This window comes from Oncorhynchus nerka, linkage group LG6 (genome assembly GCF_034236695.1).
Source record: "Oncorhynchus nerka isolate Pitt River linkage group LG6, Oner_Uvic_2.0, whole genome shotgun sequence".
Taxonomy (NCBI): domain Eukaryota; kingdom Metazoa; phylum Chordata; class Actinopteri; order Salmoniformes; family Salmonidae; genus Oncorhynchus; species Oncorhynchus nerka.
The window spans coordinates 18,043,005-18,058,977 of record NC_088401.1 but is presented as its reverse complement, the minus strand read 5'-3'; positions in this window follow the sequence as shown (position 1 = coordinate 18,058,977).

Genomic DNA, 15,973 nt, shown 5'->3' with positions numbered 1-15,973 from the left:
GCGACGTTACCTGAACGCCCATCTGCGGCCTGCTAACCGCTAGCTGTCTTACCGGCTGCTCTCAGAATAGACAATCGGACAATTTATTTATTTTTATTATTATTATGTTTCTTCTTGGGCCTCTATAACTATATCTATTGTTTTAATTTTTTTGTTGTTGTGTGATTTGGACTAATCCCCTCTACAACACGGAACTCCACTAATCTACTGACGGAACGCAAGAGGTGGCTAACAACAGACCTCCATCCTATGCTAGCTTGCTACCGATGTCCTGGCTAGCTGTCTAAATCGCCGTGACCCCCAAACCAACCTCTCCACTCCCTGGACCCTTTTGATCACTCGACTAAGGATGCCTCTCCTTAATGTCAATATGTCTTGTCCATTGCTGTTCTGGTTAGTGTTTATTGGCTTATTTCACTGTAGAGCCTCTAGTCCTGCTCACTATACCTTATCCAACTTATTAGTTCCACCACCCACACATGCAATGACATCTCCTGGTTTCAATGATGTTTCTAGAGACAATATCTCTCTCTTCATCACTCAATACCTAGGTTTACCTCCACTGTATTCACATCCTACCATACCTTTGTCTGTACATTATACCTTGATGCTATTTTATCGCCCCCGGAAACCTCCTTTTACTCTCTGTTCCAGACGTTCTAGACGACCAATTCTTATTGCTTTTAGCCGCACCCTTATTCTTCTCCTCCTATGTTCCTCTGGCGATGTAGAGGTGAATCCAGGCCCTGCAGTGCCTAGCTCCACTCCTATTCCCCAGGCGCTCTCTTTTGATGACTTCTGTAACCGTAATAGCTTTGGTTTCATGCATGTTAACATTAGAAGCCTCCTCCCTAAGTTTGTTCTTTTCACTGCTTTAGCACACTCTGCCAACCCGGATGTTCTAGCTGTGTCTGAATCCTGGCTTAGGAAGACCACCAAAAATTCAGAAATTTTAATTCCAAACTACAACATTTTCAGACAAGATAGAACTGCCAAAGGGGGCGGTGTTGCAATCTACTGCAAAGATAGCCTGCAGAGTTCTGTCCTACTATCCAGGTCTGTACCCAAACAATTTGAACTTCTACTTTTAAAAATCCACCTCTCTAAAAACAAGTCTCTCACCGTTGTCGCCTGCTATAGACCACCCTCTGCCCCCAGCTGTGCTCTGGACACCATATGTGAACTGATTGCCCCCCATCTATCTTCAGAGCTCGTGCTGCTAGGCGACCTAAACTGGAACATGCTTAACACCCCAGCCATCCTACAATCTAAACTTGATGCCCTCAATCTCACACAAATTATCAATGAACCTACCAGGTACCCCCAAAGCCTTAAACACGGGCACCCTCATAGATATCATCCTAACCAACTTCCCCTCTAAATACACCTCTGCTGTCTTCAACCAAGATCTCAGCGATCACTGCCTCATTGCCTGCATCCGTAATGGGTCAGCGGTCAAACGACCTCCACTCATCACTGAAAAACGCTCCCTGAAACACTTCAGCGAGCAGGCCTTTCTAATCGACCTGGCCGGGGTGTCCTGGAAGGATATTGATCTCATCCCGTCAGTAGAGGATGCCTGGATATTTTTTTAAATGCCTTCCTAACAATCTTAAATAAACATGCCCCATTCAAGAAAATTAGAACCAGGAACAGATATAGCCCTTGGTTCTCCCCAGACCTGACTGCCCTTAACCAACACAAAAACATCCTATGGCGTTCTGCATTAGCATCGAACAGCCCCGTGATATGCAGCTGTTCAGGGAAGCTAGAAACCGTTATACACAGGCAGTTAGAAAAGCCAAGGCTAGCTTTTTCAAGCAGAAATTTGCTTCCTGCAACACTAACTCTAAAAAGTTCTGGGACACTGTAAAGTCCATGGAGAATAAGAACACCTCCTCCCAGCTGCCCACTGCACTGAAGATAGGAAACACTGTCACCACTGATAAATCCACCATAATTGAGAATTTCATTAAGCATTTTCTACGGCTGGCCATGCTTTCCACCTGGCAACTCCTACCCGGTCAACAGCACTGCACCCCAACAGCAACTCGCCCAAGCCTTCCCCATTTCTCCTTCTCCCAAATCCATTCAGCTGAAGTTCTGAAAGAGCTGAAAAATCTGGACCCCTACAAATCAGCCGGGCTAGACAATCTGGACCCTTTCTTTCTAAAATTATCTGCCGAAATTGTTGCCACCCCATTACTAGCCTGTTCAACCTCTCTTTCGTGTCATCTGAGATTCCCAAAGATTGGAAAGCAGCTGCGGTCATCCCCTCTTCAAAGGGGGGACACTCTTGACCCTAACTGCTACAGACCTATATCTATCCTACCATGCCTTTCTAAGGTCTTCGAAAGCCAAGTCAACAAACAGATTACCGACCATTTCGAATCTCACCATACCTTCTCTGCTATGCAATCTGGTTTCAGAGCTGGTCATGGGTGCACCTCAGCCACGCTCAAGGTCCTAAACGATATCTTAACCGCCATCGATAAGAAACATTACTGTGCAGCCGTATTCATTGATCTGGCCAAGGCTTTCGACTCTGTCAACCACCACATCCTCATCGGCAGACTCGACAGCCTTGGTTTCTCAAATGATTGCCTCGCCTGGTTCACCAACTACTTCTCTGATAGAGTTCAGTGTGTCAAATCGGAGGGTCTGCTGTCCGGACCTCTGGCAGTCTCTATGGGGGTGCCACAGGGTTCAATTCTTGGACCGACTCTCTTCTCTGTATACATCAATGAGGTCGCTCTTGCTGCTGGTGAGTCTCTGATCCACCTCTACGCAGACGACACCATTCTGTATACTTCCGGCCCTTCTTTGGACACTGTGTTAACAACCCTCCAGGCAAGCTTCAATGCCATACAACTCTCCTTCCGTGGCCTCCAATTGCTCTTAAATACAAGTAAAACTAAATGCATGCTCTTCAACCGATCGCTACCTGCACCTACACGCCTGTCCAACATCACTACTCTGGACGGCTCTGACTTAGAATACGTGGACAACTACAAATACTTAGGTGTTTGGTTAGACTGTAAACTCTCCTTCCAGACCCATATCAAACATCTCCAATCCAAAGTTAAATCTAGAATTGGCTTCCTATTTCGCAACAAAGCATCCTTCACTCATGCTGCCAAACATACCCTTGTAAAATTGACCATCCTACCAATCCTCGACTTTGGCGATGTCATTTACAAAATAGCCTCCAATACCCTACTCAACAAATTGGATGCAGTCTATCACAGTGCAATCCGTTTTGTCACCAAAGCCCCATATACTACCCACCATTGCGACCTGTACGCTCTCGTTGGCTGGCCCTCGCTTCATACTCGTCGCCAAACCTACTGGCTCCATGTCATCTACAAGACCCTGCTAGGTAAAGTCCCCCCTTATCTCAGCTCGCTGGTCACCATAGCATCTCCCACCTGTAGCACACGCTCCAGCAGGTATATCTCTCTAGTCACCCCCAAAACCAATTCTTTCTTTGGCCGCCTCTCCTTCCAGTTCTCTGCTGCCAATGACTGGAACGAACTACAAAAATCTCTTAAATTGGAAACACTTATCTCCCTCACTAGCTTTAAGCACCAACTGTCAGAGCATCTTACAGATTACTACATAGCCCACCTATAATTTAGCCCAAACAACTACCTCTTTCCCAACTGTATTTAATTTATTTATTTATTTTGCTCCTTTGCACCCCATTATTTTTATTTCTACTTTGCACATTCTTCCATTGCAAAACTACCATTCCAGTGTTTTACTTGCTATATTGTATTTACTTTGCCACCATGGCCTTTTTTGCCTTTACCTCCCTTCTCACCTAATTTGCTCAAATTGTATATAGACTTGTTTTTTTTACTGTATTATTGACTGTATGTTTGTTTTACTCCATGTGTAACTCTGTGTCGTTGTATGTGTCGAACTGCTTTGCTTTATCTTGGCCAGGTCGCAATTGTAAATGAGAACTTGTTCTCAACTTGCTTACCTGGTTAAATAAAGGTGAAATAAAAAATAAAATAAATTTGGACGCCAATCAGTGTTAATATAAACTGAGCGACCTCAACTGTGAATGGTCGTGGCGCACCAAAAAAAAAAGTGTCAAGGGAAAGCAGCGTGGATTTGTGTCACTCCTATCAAATCCCATTGAGAGCACACATAATTGACAGAAAAACTAGAATTGTTGCATCACGTTGTTGTTGTCCTCCGGTGGCTAGCTAGCAAAACTTGTCCCTTTTCTAAATTAGCCATGGATGGAGATATGGATTTTGACTTGGGATTTTACTTCATTCTACACACTGACCAATGATTATAAAGGCGATTCTGATCCAACTATCCAACTATTAATGCATACATTGTTGAGACGATGGGAGTTCTATGTGTAGCTATATGTAGAAGGCTAATGTTAACTAGCTAACGTTGCACATGAATGGAAGTTAAACTAGCGAGAAAGCATTTTAGCCAGGTAGCCTAGGACATCAAAAAACAAGTGTGCACTGTATGACAGAGTAATAGACAGTTTCTCAACATGAAAGAGAGGATGGCATTGGCGTTTCTCTACAAGTAGGGTCAGTCAACATGTTTTTCTACTTACACACAGAAATCAGAACCATGGCCAGACACATCATATTTAGCTTACTTTGATTGGACTTACGTTTTACGATCCCGTAACCAATCGTGCATGTCCTCCTGACAGAGCTGGTGTAACTGAGTCAGGTTTGCAAGCCTCCTTACTCGCACATGCTTTTTTTAGTTTTGCCCAAAAATGTTCCATAGGATTGAGGTCAGGGCTTTGTGATGGCCACTCGAATACCTTGACTTTGTTGTCCTTAAGCCATTTTGCAACAACTTTGGAAGGATGCTTGGGGTTATTGTCCATTTGGAAGACCCATTTGTGACCAAGCTTTAACTTCCTGACTGATGTCTTGAGATGTTGCTTCAATATATCCACATAATTCTCCTCCCTCATGATGCCATCTATTTTGTGAAGTGCACCAGTCCCTCCTGCAGCAAAGCACGCCCACAACATGATGCTCCCACCCCCGTGCTTCATGGTTGGGATGGTGTTCTTCGGCCCCTTTTTCCTCCAAACATAACGATGGTCATTACGGCCAAACAGTTCTATTTTTGTTTCATCAGACCAGAGGACATTTCTCCAAAAAGTATGATCTTCGTCCCCATGTGCAGTTGCAAACTGTAGTCTGGCTTTTTATGGGGGATTTGGAGCAGTGACGTCTTCCTTGCTGAGTGGCTTTTCAGGTTATGTCGATATAGGACTCGTTTCACTGTGGATATAGATACTTTTGTACCTGTTTCCTCCAGCATCTTCACACGGTCCTTTTCTGTTCTGGGATTGATTTGCACTTTTCGCACCAAAGTACGTTCATCTCTAGGAGACATAACGCGTCTCCTTCCTGAGTGGTATGATGGCTGCGTGGTCCCATGGTGTTTATACTTGCATACTATTGTTTGTACAGATGAACGTGGTACCTTCAGGCGTTTGGAAATTGCTCCCAAGGATGAACCAGACTTGTGGAGGTCTCCAATTTTTTTTTGAGGTCTTGGCTGATTTCTTTTGATTTTCCCATGATGTCAAGCAAAGAGGCACTGAGTTTGAAGGTAGGCGTTGAAATAAATCCACAGGTACACCTCCAACTGACTCAAATGATGTCAATTAGCCTATCAGAAGCTTCTAAAGCCATGACATAAATTTCTGGATTTTTCCAAGCTGTTTAAAGGCACAGTCAACTTAGTGTATGTAAACTTCTGACCCACTGGAATTGTGATATAGTGAATTATAAGTGAAATAATCTGTCTGTAAACAATTGTTGGAAATATTGCTTGTGTCGTGCACAAAGTAGATGTCCTAACCGACTTGCCAAATGTCCTAACCGACTTGTTAACAAGAAATTTGTGGAGTGGTTGAAAAACAAGTTTTAATGACTCCAACCTAAGTGTATGTAAACCTCCGAATTCAACTGTATGTATGTATACAGTGGGAAGAACAAGTATTTGATACACTGACGATTTTGCAGGTTTTCCTACTTACAAAGCATGTAGAGGTCTGTAATTTCTTATCATAGGTACACTTCAACTGTGAGAGACGGAATCTAAAACAAAAATCCAGAAAATCACATTGTATGATTTTTAAGTAATTCATTTGCATTTTTTTTGCATGATATAAGTATTTGATCACCTACCAACCAGTAAGAATTCCGGCTCTCACAGACCTGTTAGTTTTTCTTTAAGAAGCCCTCCTGTTCTCCACTCATTACCTGTATTAACTGCACCTGTTTGAAATCGTTACCTGTATAAAAGACACCTGTCCACACACTCAATCAAACAGACTCCAACCTTGTTCTCCCCACTGTATATTCAAAATCTTGTGTATCTTAATTTCCACAATTGACTAATAATATGCATAATATGGACACACACACATAACAGATATGGGACACACACACCCTTTCCCCCCACAAACAACCACAAGCTCAGATGTTTAACAGTTGTTAAACATTACCCTTACCTGCCGCCTGTCCCTCCTATCACCTGTGCTTGGCCCTCCTATGCTGAACATAATAAACCTCTCTATCCACCGCATCTGTACCAAACTCACTAAAAGTGGCAGTAATAAAGCCTCTTGGAAAAGCCAAACCTTGACCCAGAAAATATAAAAAACTATCGGCCTGGTTTTAGACCCCATCATAGCACTGAGACTGCACTTGTGAAGGTGGTAAATTACCTTTTAATGGCGTCAGACCGAGGCTCTGCATCTGTCCTCGTGCTCCTTAGTGCTGCTTTTGATACCGTCGATCACATTCTTTTGGAGAGATTGGAAACCCAAATTGGTCAACATGGACAAGTTCTGGGCTGGTTTAGATCTTATCTGTCGGAAAGATATCAGTTTGTCTCTGTTTGTGGATGGTTTGTCCTCTGACAAATCAACTGTAAATTTCGGTGTTCCTCAAGGTTCTGTTTTAGGACCACTATTGTTTTCACTATATAATTTACCTCTTGGTGATGTCATTCAGAAACATAATGTTAACTTTCACTGCTATGCTGCTGACACAGCTGTACATTTCGATGAAACATGGTGAAGCCCCAAAATAGCCGTCGCTGGAAGCCTGTGTTTCAGACATAAGGAAGAAGTGGATGGCTGCAAATGTTCTACTTTTAAACTCAGACAAAACAGAGATGCTTGTTCTAGGTCCCAAGAAACAAAGATGTTCTGTTGAATCTGACAATTAATCTTGATGGTTGTACAGTCGTCTCAAATAAAACTGAAGGACCTCGGTGTTACTCTGGACCCTGATCTCTCTTTTGACGAACATATCAAGACTGTTTCAAGGACAGCTTTTTTTCCATCTACGTAACATTGCAAAAATCAGAATCTTTGTCCAAAAAATGATTCAGAAAAATGTATCCATGCTTTTGTCACTTCTAGGTTAGACTGCTGCTATGTTCTACTTTCCGGCTACCCGGATAAAAGACCAAATAAACTTCAGTGCTAAACACGGCTGCTAGAATCTTGACTAGAACAAACCAATTTTATCATATTACTCCAGTGCTAGCCTCTCTACACTGGCTTCCTGTTAAGGCAAGGGCTGAGTTCAAGGTTTTACTGCTAACCTACAAAGCATTACATGGGCTTTCTCCTACCTATCTTTCCGATTTAGTCCTGCCGTACATACCTACACGTACGCTACGGTCACAAGACGCAGGCCTCCTAATTGTCCCTAGAATTTCTAAGCAAACAGCTGGAGGTAGGGCTTTCTCCTATAGAGCTCCATTTTTATGGAATGGTCTGCCTACCCATGTGAGAGACGCAGACTCGGTCTCAACCTTCAAGTCTTTTTTGAAGACTCATCTCTTCAGTAGTGGCCCAGGAGTGTGAAGGTGAACGGAAAGGCTCTGGAGCAACGAACCGCCCTTGCTGTCTCTGCCTGGCCAGTTCCCCTCTCTCCACTGGGATTCTGTGCCTCAAACCCTATTACAGGGGCTGAGTCACTGGCGCTCTTCCATACCGTCCCTAGGAGGGGTGTGTCAATTGAGCATGTTGAGTCACTGACGCGAGATCTTCCGATCTAGGTTGGCGCCCCTCCTTTGGGTTGTGCCGTGGTGGAGATCTTTGTGGGCTATACTCGGCCTTGTCTCAGGATGGTAAGTTGGTGGTTGAAGGTATCCCTCTAGTGGTTTGGGGGCTGGGCTTTGGCAAAGTGGGTGGGGTTATATCCTCCCTGTTTGGCCCTGTCCGGGGGTATCATCGGAGGGGGCCACAGTGTCTCCTGACCCCTCATTTCTCAGCCTTTAGTATTTATGGCCAAAAAAAGCACTCTTCCTTGGCAAAATGGAGAAATCTGGAAAACGATGAAAGAACATGCTCTGGTGAAAGAACATGCTCTAAAAACAGCCCTAAAGTCCAAATTAGAGCATGACAGGTAGGTTTGCCATGTTGAGAAATAAGGTGATGGAAGAAATCAGACAGGCCAGGGGAAACTTTTTTTATCAACAAAATTGGTAAAGCAAGGTGAAAAATTCTAAATTGATCTGGGAGAATCTAAAAAAGTTAACAGAGAAAGACCATAGTAACACTGCAAAATGACTAGAAATCAATGTGAATGACAGTCTAATACAGAATGCAGTCGAAATATCAACAGCCTTCCATTCCTACTTTGTTGACTCTGTCAAGGTACTAACACATAACCCCTCCACTAGTTTCTTGGGCTCAGTGCCAGTGAATTACACTCAACCTTTCTTCATCATTAAGGAGGTTTCTGAGCCAGAGATAAACAAGCTGATTAGCTCACTAAAGAACTAAAGCCAAATATGTGTTTGGGCTGGACTCTACCTTGCTTAAAAACTACAAAGATACTAATTGGCCCAATTAAGTTCACCAACACATCTGTTTGTCAGGGGGTGTTTCCAAAGGTCTGCAAGTCGGCCGTAATAACGGCCATCTGTAAATCAGGCGACCCTACTGACGTAACTACGGGACCATTAGTATACTACCTGTGTGTGTAGCTGAGCAACTGATTGCCCACCTCAACAACAGCACCTTCACATTACACTCCATGCAGTTTGGCCTCAGAGCAAACACACCACAGAAACAGCCAACTACTTTCTTCTGGAAAATGTCCAAGATGGACAAAGGGGGTGGTGTTGGGGCTGTATTTCTAGACCTAAAGAAAGCTTTTGATACTGTTACCCGTGAGGTTCTCATCACAAAACTGACTAGGTTCAACTTTTCCCCTGATGCCTTGATGTATGAAATCATACCTTGGAGGTAAAACCCAGTGTGCCAGAGTGAGCAATGAAAGTCAAACGTTGCTAAAAACCTGTTCTGACCGTTTACATCATTAAAGATTATAATGTGGTTAGCCATAAAGACGACAAGGTAGTTCACACATTCATAAATTAGGGTTACAATATAAACAGATGTCCCATTTCTGGTTAGTCTATAGTCAGCTTTCGTTTTGTATTAGAGTGTGTTTACAGGAATCCTTTTCAATACCTATAAGTCACATGATTTCCTAAGAAAATGTTTCTGCAGTGAGGTGTCCTTGTATGAATGTCAACAACATGCCTAACTATACAGAAATGCCAAAGGTGGAGCTGTGGCTGATGTAAAGAATATTTGTTGGTGTGTAATGACAAGCAACCAGACGCTGTACATGACACTTTTATGAAATTGCTTATCCCAGTTACTAATAAGCATGCACCCATTAAGAAAATGACTGTAAAAACGGTTCAATCCCTGTGGATTGATGAGGAATTGAAAAAGTGTATGGTTGAGAGGGATGAGGCAAAAGAAATGACAAATAGGTCTGGTCGGACAACCAATTGATAAACGTACTGAAAATTGAGAAATTGTAACTAAACTGAATAAAAAGAATAAGAAACTACACAATGAAGCAAAGATAAATGACATAATGAATGATAGTAAGAAGCTTTGGAGCACCTTAAATGAAATGTTGGGCAAAAATGAAAACTCCACTCCATCATTAATTGAATCAGATTGTCACAACTTCCGCCGAAGTCGGCTCCTCTCCTTGTTCGGGCGGCATTCGGCGGTCGATGTCGCTCCTCTCCTTGTTCGGGCGGCATTCGGTGGTCGATGTCGCTCCTCTCCTTGTTCGGGCGGCATTCGGCGGTCGATATCACCGGCTTTCTAGCCATCGCCGCTCCATTTTTCATGTATCCATTTGTTTTGTCTTCTTCCCTGCACACCTGGTTTTCCTTCCCCAATCAATTCATATGTATTTATTCCTCTGTTCCCCATCATGTCTTTGTGTAGGATTGTTTGTGTTACGTGTATTTTGATATTGTTATGAGCATTACTGTTTGTCTATGTTCTGGGCACATTTTATGTTACTTTGTGCTGTCATTTTGACTGGAATAAAAAGTGCACCTGTTCACTACATTCTGCTCTCCTGCACCTGACATCACCTCCAATACACAATCCTAACAGAACCCTACACCTACCATGGAGTCAGCAGGAGCAGGTACCCTGGTTAGAGGAGTCCAGGAACAGGTCCAGGAACACGCGGCTATACTACATCATCTCGGTGCCATGATGGATCGCGTTGTCCAGACAATGGACCGCTGGTAGAGAAAGGAGGTCTCTCCAGCGCCTCGACCAGCGCAACCGGGGTTACCTCTATCCGTCCCGTCCGGATCCATCTCCAGTGGGATACGTCTCTCCCTTCTCAGGGAGTATGATGGGACGGACGCACAGTGCCAGGGGTTCCTTTTACAACTGGACCTCTACCTGGCCACTGTTCACCCAGCTCCCTCAGGAAGGAAGAGAGTATCCGCCCTCGTCTCAGGCCTCTCGAGGAGAGCTCTGGAGTGAGCGAACGCCGTGTGCGGAGAGGAAGACGCGGCGTTGGACCACTTCGAGGAGTTTACCCGTTTCCGGGCCGTCTTTGACCATCCGCCCGAAGGTAGAGCGGCGGTTGAACGACTCTTCCATTTGAGGCAGGGGGCAAGGAGCGCACAGGATTTTGCGCTGGAGTTCCGGACCTTGGCCGCCGGAGCAGGATGGAATGACAGGGCCCTCATCGACCACTATCGATGAGCTTACGTGAGGACGTCCGACGGGAGTTGTCCTGCAGGGATGCCACCACCACCTTTGACCAACTGGTGGATATGTCCATCCGGTTGAATGGACGTCCTGAGGGGGCTCTGTCGGTTCCATCTCCCAGCACTCTCGCTCCGGTGCCCATGGAGTTGGGAGGGGCTGCGCGTAAGGAGGCTGGAGGAGGGGCCTTAACGTGCACCATCTGTGGCTGCAGAGGGCACACTGCCGGTCAGTGCCGGGTTGGTCCCTCTGGGAGTCGAGGCAGCAGGCAGAGCACTCGGGCGTCACCCCAGGTGAGTCTGCACCACTCTCATCCAGAGTCCTCTGTTGTCCACCTGTTTGTACCTGTTTGTTTCCCTGAGTTCTCCCCGCATTCCCAGCATAAGGCACTCGTCGATTCAGGCTCAGCTGGGAGTTTTATTGACAGAGCGTTAGCACTTAGTTTAGGGATCCCCATTATTCCTGTGGATAGACCTTTTCCGGTTCATGCTTTGGTTAGTCGACCATTAGGGTCCCGGCTAATCAGGGAGGCCACCATCTCCCTGGCCATGGAGACGCAGGGGGGTCACGATAAGAGAATCAGTCTCTTTCTCATTGACTCTCCTGCGTTTCCCGTTGTACTAGGCCTTCCCTGTTTGGCTCATCATAACCCCACCATTTCCTGGCAACAGAGGGCTCTCACGGGGTGGAGACGGTGGCTATGGAGACATACTGTATATCCATCCTGCCGTGCCTATCTAAAGTCTTTGAAAGCCAAGTTAATGAACAGATCACTGACCATTTCGAATCCCACTGTACCTTCTCCGCTGTGCAATCCGGTTTCCGAGCTGGTCATCGGGTGCACCTCAGCCACGCTCAAGGTACTAAACGATATCATAACCACCATCGATAAGAGACAGTCCATGATATCTGTAGCCAGTGGTGTAAAGTACTAAAGTAGTTTTTTGGGGTATCTGTACTTTATTATTTATATATGTGACATCTTACTTAACTACATTCCTAAACACAATGATCTACTTTTTACTCCATACATTTTATGACACCTGTTATGACTTCTACAAATGGTGCGGTGGAGGAGTCAAACGCAGAGAGCAGGTAAGGTCATACGTGTATCTATTTATTCCAATGACAGCGGAGACATGGACATGCCAACACTAGGGCGTAAGAAACCACCCGACCAAAATACACCGGACTAAAACTGTCCGGAAAATAATGAGGAATACACTTCTACACCAACACCAAAATAACAGAGAACAAGCCCGCACAAATACCCAGCGGGCCTAGTGCCCTTAAATAGCCTACAAACAAATACTAACTCAAAACAGGTGTACCCAATTAAACCCAATAAACAGAAACAAACGGAAAGGGAATCGATGGCAGCTAATAGGCCGGCGATGACGACCGCCGAGCGCCGCCCGAACAGGAAGAGGCACCATCTTCGGCGAGATTCGTGACAACACCCAAAGTACCAGTTACATTTATGCTTAGCAGGACATAAATGGTCATATTCTCTCACTGATCAATATAACATCCCTGGTTATCATTATTGCCTCTGCTCTGGCAAACTCAGACTCTCAAAACACAAATTCTTTGTATGTAAATTACATCTGAGTGTGCTACATTTAGCATGTTCTATGCTACATTTAGCATGTTCTATGTTACTATGCATGTGATCACTGCTCATTGTTTGTATTTTTCTTAATAACCTGCCCAGGGACTGTGGGTTAAAATTAGCCGGTTGGCTAAAACAGGCACCTTTATTGAAACGTTAATTAATGTGCTGTAACGTGTGTACTTGGAGTCGGTAAGCAAAATGTAATAAACAAATTAACAAAACAAGAAACACAGACAGGAAACAGAAACAATGACACCTGGGGAAGGAACCAAAGGGAGTGACATATATAGGGCAGGTAATCAAGGGGGGTGGAGTCCAGGTGAGTCTGATGACACGCAAGTGCGCATTACGGTGATGACAGGTGTGCTCCATAATGAGCAGCCTGGTGACCTGGAGGGCGGAGAGGGAGCACACGTGACATGTGCACTGACCCTATAAAAATAAACTTGGCTTAAATCTGTTCTGACAGTTTACATCCTTAAATGTTCTAATGTGGTTAGCCAAAAAGACCAGTGTTTACACATTCATCATTTAGGGTTACAATAAAACATACGTCACATTTCTGGTTTCCTTTTTGTATTAGGGTGCGTTTACAGAAATCCTTTTCAATAACTAAGTCACATGATTTCATAAGAATTTTTCTTATGAGGTGTCCTTGGATGAATGTCAACAATAGGCATAACCAGTTATGCAAGATGCATAGCAAGCCTCTGCTAATCCTACAGCTAGGTGTGCCTTAGCAGGAAGTCCACTACGTGCACCTCATCCACTAACGTAAATAACCCCAGCATGTATACCTCTGCTAAGCAGTAAAACAAGAAAAACAAAACAATCAAGCATCCCAGGAAAATGTTAAAAATACTCACATGATTTGATAAGAATGTTTCTGCAGTGAGGTGTCCTTGGATGAATGTCAACAAGATGCATAACCAGGTTTTTGACCCCTCATGCCTCGCTGAGCTCAGGCCTTGGCACGACATCGCCTTATTCCATGTCTGTCTTGTCAGCTGTACATCCCGAAGATGTACAGCTGTTCACCGCTACCCCTTCCACCGGGTATGGAGTTTCTACAGCGGCTGTTGGTTTACTGCCCCATGGCCTCTCGAACTTGTCATCTCTCCTGCAGCCCCTTCCACCCCCCTGTTCAAGTTGCACCCATTTGTCGTAGCCGCTTCTTCCTGGGGGAACAAATGGTACAGAAAGACCGTACTCATCCATTCCGACAACCTTCCGTGGTACTTATCATTAACAAGGGCCGTTCTTATTCCCTCCTAATCATGAGTTTCCTAAGACGTCTAACCTGGCAATCTATCACCCATTCGTTCCTTCTCAGAGCTGCATATGTACCTGGCCAATGTAACTCAATCGCTGATTTTCTGTCCTGCCTCAGGTGCCAGGCCTCGTATGCAGAACCCCCTACCAACCCCAGTCCCTCCTTTACTCCATGATGACCTTCCCGTGACCGATCCACTCTTTTGCCTCATCTCCCAGTCACGGCACTCCATCCTATTCAGCCATTGCACCAAGTACACTGTCCTCTTACTGGAAAGCCTGGAGACTCTTCGTGTTTCCATACCATCTATCACCTTCCTTTTCCCTTCAATGACTTGATTACCATGTCTGCCTTTGTCACCCATGCCAGCTCATTTATCTCCATGCGGACATCCTCCATCTGGATGTACCTGGCCGGGATCAACTTCTGTCTCAAGTTGCTTACTGGGTCACCCTTCTCTTCAAGGGCCTCCAATGCACCAAAATCCCCCCCCCCCACCACTCGTCGCAAGTCCATTACGCTTCACATCTAGATGCTGTGGTCTTTCTCCATTGCAGACTCTTCCATGTTATAATCAATGTTTCTTTTGCCATTATTTGGGGATTCCTGTGATTTTCAGAGTGTATCACCTCATCGCTATCTACAACCCTTGTCATCCCAGCATGTCTGACGCCGCCATCCTCGCTAGAGATACCTTCACCATTAAACACAGCAAAACTGGAAAAACATTTTGTTTGGCAGAACCACACAAGTTTACATGTTCTGGCTGCCCTTAAGAACCACTCACCTACTTCCTGCAGCTCAGACAAGCTCAGCATGCCTATCCATCCAATCCACTATTCATCACCAACTCTGGTTCCGTCACCTCTCAACAATGGTTCCATTCCCATCTGAAACAAATGCTGACCAATTTGCCGCTTCCATGGCATCCTAACATGGTGTCCAAGACCACATTGTATAACTCCTTGGCTGCTGGTCCTACATCCATTCTGACAACAGGACAGTTCACAATATGCGCATCTCTCTGAACCTGCATTAATTCAGGCACAGTCCTCCAGTCTCTGCCTCATTTCAGACACCATCTACCTCATGCCCAGTATCCTACCCAACCAGCCAAAACAGGATTGTCTCCCTAGTTGAGCCTGGTTCCTCAAGGTGTTCTTCCTTCAAAGGATGCTTTTTTTCTTTGTCACATTTGCTTCTGCTTGCTTTCCTGGGGTCTAAGGTTGGCTCACTCAGTGGACATCTCGTCCATATGCCTGTACGACTTCAGCTATACCGCCAAACATTCAGCACCTGCAGTCCAGAACAACTCACTTCACCTCCAGGGTAACTTGGAGTTCTCTTACCATGGCCTGACTGATGTCTACCTGCGCTCCAATCCAAACACTACAGAGACCCCCCCCCTTTGGGATCATTCATCTACAGCCCTTGACTTCCAGTCCATTCTTCCCCACTGAATCCTCTTTCTCACATCCATTTCCTCAAATATTCTAAACACATTTCATGTCTGGTCCTTCAATTTGGGCAAGATTATTCTTGAGGTTAGCCCAAAAGATGACCAGTTCACACATTCATAATTTTAGGGTTACAATGAAACCAACGGCGGTTGGAGATGTTTTTAGATGAGGGAGGATTTTTTATTTTTTATGAACATGACCTTATTGCCATTACAACATATTGGATGACCATCATTCATATTCCATTCACCCAGCTCAATGTAACAGATCAGTTTAGCCTACTACATGATAGTCTAATTATCCCTATACCCATCATGAGGTTGCTACAACCTAGCCTATGAATTAAAAATGTACAACGTAGGTGCACAGGTAGAATTGAGTAATTAAGGTGACACATTCAATACCGCCCTGCAGACTCTTGCCTGCATCTAGCTGATATAGGGTGGAATCATTAGTCCAGCAGTTGCAAACAAGAGTTTCTATTGGACAAAGTCAGGTATGTTTATCCCCGTTCAGTTTGATTCCATTCAAGAAATGTTTCAACA